The sequence below is a fragment of the Rattus norvegicus genome, chromosome 13 (genome assembly GCF_021556685.1).
Source record: "Rattus norvegicus strain SHRSP/BbbUtx chromosome 13, alternate assembly SHRSP_T2T, whole genome shotgun sequence".
NCBI lineage: Eukaryota > Metazoa > Chordata > Mammalia > Rodentia > Muridae > Rattus > Rattus norvegicus.
Genome location: NC_141546.1, coordinates 61,659,168 through 61,666,173, shown reverse-complemented (window position 1 = coordinate 61,666,173; position 7,006 = coordinate 61,659,168). Strand labels below are relative to the sequence as shown.

Genomic DNA, 7,006 nt, shown 5'->3' with positions numbered 1-7,006 from the left:
TAATCTTTCCGAGAATTGAGAAATATTCAACCTATGCTAAGGAAAAAGCAAAAACGACAATTGTGAAAGGCAAAATATAATCATGGCTCATAGTCAAGTACTTTATTCTCCAGTAATAATATAGATGCTATTGTTTAGCTATCTAAAAATAAGATGACCAATCATAAGGTAAAAAATATTCTTCTGCTACTAAAAGTACACAAAGAATATGAATCATTGTTAGGATGCTACTGAGATTCCACCAACATTAAATTCAATCACCTTAAACTGAAACAGTATACTTTGTAAAGGAAACAGTTGGCTACTATTTTATTTTCTGAAAATTGGGGTCTGCTTATTATTCTTTTTTTTCATATAACAATGTGTGACATTTTATTTTCTTTTTTTAATTCTTTGTTATATATATTTCTTTACTTACATTTCAAATGTTATTCCCCTTCCCTGTTTCCTGTCCATAAGCCCCCCTCCCTCTCCCCCTCCCCCATAGGGATATTCCCCCATACATCCCCCTTACTGCCCTCCTATATTCCCCTGCAATGAGGGTCCAGCCTTGGCAGGACCAAGGGCTTCCCCTTCCACTGGTGCCCCAACAAGGCTATTTGCTTATTATTTTAACCTTGTGGAATTGATAGTAATTTTAGAAAGTATGAAATTAAAGGTTCATATTGTTTTTAAAATAGGTACTATGAAATGACATAGTTTGAGGCTTTCTAAATACTATATAATACTCCATGGATGGTTATGAATATATGCTATATTAATATATATGAATATATGCTATATTCAAATTATAAATCATTTGAAAGTCAGTGAGGGAAACAAGAAGCCAAGTTGTAGAGATCAGCTTTTCTAAAAATAAAATTCAGTGAACGAAATAGAAGCTATAGAGCATAAAGATATACCAAACACAAGCATGGCAGATCTAAAGAGGAACAGATGCGGCTACCACAGACCTAAATATACTGTGCCTAAAAGGCAGAGGGTAGGAATTCTGGAGGTATAGAAGATAAGGCGGTTAGTAGGAAAGCCTCTGGAGTTGTAATTCATGTTCTCAAGCATGATTTTCCACATATAACCTGCGTGATATTGGTAGTTGATTTATAACCTTCAAGTATCAGCTCCCATGTTTGAAATAAAAGTATTGATAATTTGTGATTCATTGATATGTTGTAATAGTTAAATAATATTTATATTGTGACGTGCTTTTACCACTATTTAGGGTTTAGGAATGTGTGTGTTATCTTTATTACTCAGCATTCTGTAATAAGTGCTTAAATACAATATATTTGTGGAGACAAAACATCATTTAATGACTGCAGGTCAGGTTCTACTACATAATGTAAAAAGTAATTGAGGAGCTATCAAACTTAACTTTCTTATAATTTCAAAATTACAAAAATTCTTACAAGTCTTTTAAAATTATTTATTATGGAAATACCTTTGAAAAAAACACAAATTTGTATCTTGATTTGGATTCTTATCGTTGCACTCTCTCTAGAGTCCTGAAATCCAACAGTGTCATGAACAAAATTGCTGCTAAATCAGCCACTTCAGAACCACCAATAAGGATGGATGTGTTTGCAGTGGCTCTAACTGTGCTGTCATGCTGTCATCACCTTTTCCCTTATACCAAACCAATTCTGCTTTCTTACTTTCATGTTTATAGTGTGTGTGTGTGTGTGTGTGTGTGTGTGTGTGTGTCTGTGTGTTCATTTAAGTAAAGTTGACAGTGTGCACATATGAAGTTATTTACTTGAGCAAGGACAGCTTAGCAGCATTGAAGAATACGATTTCTCCACTTCCAAAAGAGAAACAATTACATGCCAATAGCATATTTCTTTGAGGTGGGGTCTCTGTGTAGCAGAAATTTCATGGGGAGATATGGGACACACACACACACACACACACACACACACACACACGTACTCAGTCTGGCAAAAGAACCGTTAACCTATAAAACTAATGGTTGCAGCAAAGTCTAACTGGTAAATCAATACTTTTTATTGGTGTTTCTAAGGAGATTTGGGCGAGGGGTTACTCACAGAAGCAAGGAAGACTGAAAATGTAGCTGCATTTCAGAAAAACCCACCCAAACACAGGCGATGTCTCACCAAGCCTTCAATCCCAGAGCCCTTTGCTCAACCGGAAGTTAACTCGATAGATTCTAGAACTCTTCTGGCTTTGGCTTGGTTGTTCAGCATCTCCTCCATGAGCAGTGTTTACTGACAGTATGAAGCTATGGAGAGCCCTTCCGTAATCTTGCTAATGTCCACTTCTTCAGACATGGTGAAACTTCACTCGCCTAAGAAATCTCCTGGGCCTCATTCCCCCTAGAAAGTTTCAATTTGGAAGAAGCTCCTGTACAAACCCATCCTTGATGGAATAATGACAGTTTCTGCTACAGGTAGCCATCGTTACTGTGAGCTATGCGTGCAATAGACACGTCATATCCAAGGTATTTTTAGAAGGGCTTGGCCAAGTCAATCTCCACTCTGTTAAGGAACTGTTCTTCTGACATAGGTGGAATCCTGTATCAGGGTAAGGAAATGTCTTTCTTGAATGACATTGCTGCCCTTTTTTCCTGCTTGCAGAAGGAAGCCTTGAAGACTATACATGGACTGACCCTGGCCTCCAATCTCATAGGTAGCAATGAATAGCCTGGTAAGAGCACCAGTGGAAGGGGAAGCCCCTGGTCCTGCCAAGACTGAACCCCTAGTGAAGGTGATTGTTGGGGGGAGGGTGGTAATGGGGGGAGGATGGGAAGGGGAATACCCATAGAGAAGGGGAGGGGGAGGGATTAGGGGGATGTTGGCCCGGAAACCGGGAAAGGGAATAACAATTGAAATGTAAGTAAGAAATACTCAAGTTAATAAAGATTAAAAAATATTAGTCAGAATAAAGAACTATCAGTTTCTTCACGTTCAAAGTACAGGTCTGAAAATATGTTCAATTTCCTGTGTTTCCTAAAATATGCCTAAACTATTCAACATTCTTTTTGAGAAGAATTTTATTATGAATATTCTTTCAAAATAGTGCCTCTAATTTCAAGTTACTAAATTGTTATTGTCCCATTAAAGCAATTGCAGATTTAAACATTTTGGCTGATAATTTTATTCATTTTATTTTTTTATTTTATTGGATATTTTATTTATTTACACTTCAAATGTTATCTATCCACTTTCTTGGTTTCCCCTCTGGCAACACCCTAGCCCATTCCCCCTCCCTCTGCATATATGAAGATGCTCCCTCACTCTCTCATCCACTCCCTCCCTCCTCCCTGCCCTGACATTCCCCTACACTGGGACATCGAGCCTTCACAGGACCAAGGTCCTCTCCTCCCATTGATGCCAGACAAGCCCTTAATTTTCAGTGGTCACTCTAACAGTTGGGACTTATTGTTGAGCCCGCTCTAAGTTCAGTCAAATAACAACAGTGGGATAAGAATCTTCCAGAACTGTGAGACAAATTAAGCTCTTCTATATGAGTACTCAAAAAGCACAGACACATGGTTTCAAAAGTCAAGAATTAGACACAATTGAAGATTTAATAAGTAGGGAAGTGTAAAGTAAAACACACAGAACATTCTTTTTAGGTGTCCTGAAAAAAATCAAACAAACAAAAAAAGAATGCTGTTCATACAGAATATGATACAGCAGATGAGCCCATTTACATGAAACGTTCAGAAAAGGAAACTGACTGGTGATTATCTGGGTTAAGAGATATGAATGACTCTATGGGAAGTTTGTGGGTGAGTCACTAAGCAAAACCTAGAAATGTACTGTAACCTTTAATAAAAATAGTCGATTTTTACAGACCACATTTTATTGCTTCCAGAGGCTTTTCCTAGAAGTATATGGTTCTGAATGTAATGCTTTCTTCAGATTGTAATAAAGCTGTGGGGCCAAAAGTCACTAAGAGAAATACAGGTAGCTTTGGAGGAGAGGTAATAACTTGCTATCAAGGAAATCCTAACAGTTTCACATGAAACTAGGGTATTGAATCCAGTCGCCATATATTACAGACTCAAATCACATGCCAGTCTAAAATCTAGACAGTTGTTCCCATGACAGAAATGAGTGAATTTGCATTACAAAAATTTAGTTACTTTTTACATACTTGTTAAGCAAACACCTAGGCATAATAGCTTTATCACAAATTATTTTTATAGTAATGTCAAGAATTGCTTGCAACAAATCTAAGTGTCTCGACTTTGTGTCATTTCTAATCCATTTTTAAAGATAAAATGAAAACAGTAATTCTGATTTTAATCGAAAAATTGAAATAAGACAACTACAAAAATGCAAGGAGGGCTTCAACCACTATCTCTGATTCACAAGATTCAATTCCCAAATACCTTTTTATGTAGAGGATTAAGCTCAGCCGCCTCACTAATTTGCTCACAAAGCACTACTAACCAAACACAGTGGAACCTGAGGTGGCAGAATGAAGCAGATGAGAGCCACCAGCTAATTTCAAAAGGCCTCTAGGTACAAGGTTTTACACCTCTGCTGTTCAGGTGTAAAGGGTGCTTCTCTGAATGAGGCAGGAAGGGGAACAAGGTTGAGGTGACTCTGGCATGCCCCATAAGGGAAAATGAAGAAAAAAATAATAAAGGCAAAAAAGTATTTCTTATTTAAAAAGATAATTTTCTTCGTGTATGGGAAGTTTTACATCCGGGTTATCTTTCTTAATGGTCCATAGCTTGCCCTCACCAACAATTACCTTTTTTTTTTTTACTTTTTACTAGATATATTTCTTTACTTATATTTCAAAGGTTATTCCCCCTCCGGGTTTCCTGTCCATAAGCCCCCCATTCCCTCCCCTCTCCCTCCCCCATATGGGTATTCCCCCTATACATACCTTTTGATGCTAAATAAGAACATGAAGTGATTTTTTTTTTTTGTGATTAGTTTTGGTGGCTTTTGTGTAGCTCTAATATCATCCTCCCAGCATTTTCCATTCTCTGGTATCCACTGTCCTTTCCCCTCTTCTACAAAGCTGATTGGCAGCTTTCCAGAAATAATTGACAACATGTTAAATTCATCTTATTTCACTTAATATAATAATGGTCCATGCCCGTTCATGTTGCTGCAGATTTTAGGTGATCCCACTTTTTATTACTTAATAGAATTTAATTGTATGAATCTATCCTGTTTTATTTATCCATTGACCATTGAACAGAATCAGAATCCATTTTTATATTTTGTCTAATATGAAGAATATTATCTTAACTGTCTTTGTAATGTAAGCATTTCACCATAATTGGGTTAGTTGGGGGTCTCCTCATGTAGCCTCTGGTTTGCTTGGAACTCACAAAGACCCAGCTACCAATGGTTTTCCATTGATCATATTATAGGCATGTATTGTGCCTGGCTTTTGGGGGTTTTGTTTGTTTGATTTTAATCTCGGTATTTGTTATTTTTCTAATACCTGTAGCAAAATTCCTGGACAAAAATGATTGAAGGAATGAAGATTTTATTTTGGGCTCACAATTTGAGGAAGTTGCCGTCTGTCATAGCTAAGATATCATAGCAGCAGTTGGCTGCTCACATTACATTCATAGTCAGGAAGCAGAGGTATTAGTTCCTGAATGGTGCAGTCCATCCATATTTAGGTGAATTTTTAACATGATAAAGTAAACATAAAAAGACTTTTTAAAGTGTGAACAGAGGTTAAAGTCCTAGGTAATTATCCATCCTGTAAAGTTGACATAGTTCAACATCACAGCCTCTGTTTTCCATAATCGCTATCATGATTACTTCAAGCAGCAATAAATGAGTCCCTGCCCCTCTATCTCTTTCTAGATTGCCTTACCATGTAAATATATTATTTTGCCAGTAGTCATTTTCATTCTGGTAAGAAGATATTACATTATGGTATTGCCTTGACTTGCACTTCTTTGAATAAAAGTGAAGTTTAAAAATTTTATATGTCTACTGGACATTTATGTCTTCTTTTAAAATTGGTCTATTTCTTTGCTTTTTTTTCAAGATTTATTTATTCATCCTGTGTAAGCACATGGTAGCTGTCTTGAGACACACCAGAAGAGGGCATCGGATCTCATCACAGGTGGTTGTGAGCTGTCATGTGGTTGCTGGGATCTGATCTCAGGACCTTTGGAAGAGCAGTCAGTGCTCTTAACCACTGAGCCATGTCTCCAGCCCTATTTCCTTTCTTAAACCATTTCACTTTTCTATTTTTTATTATGATAATGTAATTGTGTAAATTTTCCATTTTTTCTTCCTCTAACCCCTCCCATGTACCTTTTCCTTAGTTACATTAATAATTTTATCTTATTTTTAATTAGTAAACCAAGTATATACATATGTAATATTATATATATATAATATGTGCGTGTTTATTCACATATATGTTTAATTTTTTTCATCAGTGTTTTACACTGATATTCTACTCACTTTGGTCAGTAGTATTATTAATGGCATTTTTCTCTTGGAATAAATTTCTTATTTGTATATAAAAGTTATATTCTGTGTGTTCAAAATACATGTATTTTCAAAAGCAAATTATTTCAAATGTTCAAAATGGCAAAGTACAAAATAAATATTCTTACTACAGTTTGCTCAATAATTAAAACTTCATTATAAAGAATATACAAATAAAAAATACTATGCAGCTAAAATAACCAGATCCAAAGTCCATATGTTTCATTGAACTCTTGTAGTTATACAGACTTTGTTTTTGTGTTATTGTTTGTTTAGTTTTTTTCATATGTAACCTCTGGACCCCTAATTTATCTATAACTATTATAATACCTACAAGTTGTTATGCTGTAGGATTATTATTTGCAAAATAAGTAATATTTTGCTTATGTAGTTTCAAATTAGAGTGACCAAACATGCAAACATGTTTTTTCCATCTAAAGATTACCCTAAACCACCACGATTTTATATGCAAAAATAACTAAATTCAGAAAACAAAATTTTAAAGTACTACTCTACTTAAAATAAATGATGACAAATCCAAGTACTTAAGGCAATGCATAGAT

At 35.6% G+C, this 7,006-nt stretch overlaps 1 long non-coding RNA gene across 1 annotated transcript; it reads left to right on the top strand.

Moving 5' to 3' along the window:
• Positions 1–2,166: 2,166 nt before the first annotated feature.
• LOC134481510 (uncharacterized) lies at positions 2,167–6,644 on the top strand. The gene is made up of 3 exons (XR_015635537.1): positions 2,167–2,404; positions 2,592–2,721; positions 5,992–6,644. It is a non-coding gene; the product is annotated as an uncharacterized LOC134481510 (long non-coding RNA).
• Positions 6,645–7,006: the final 362 nt, after the last annotated feature.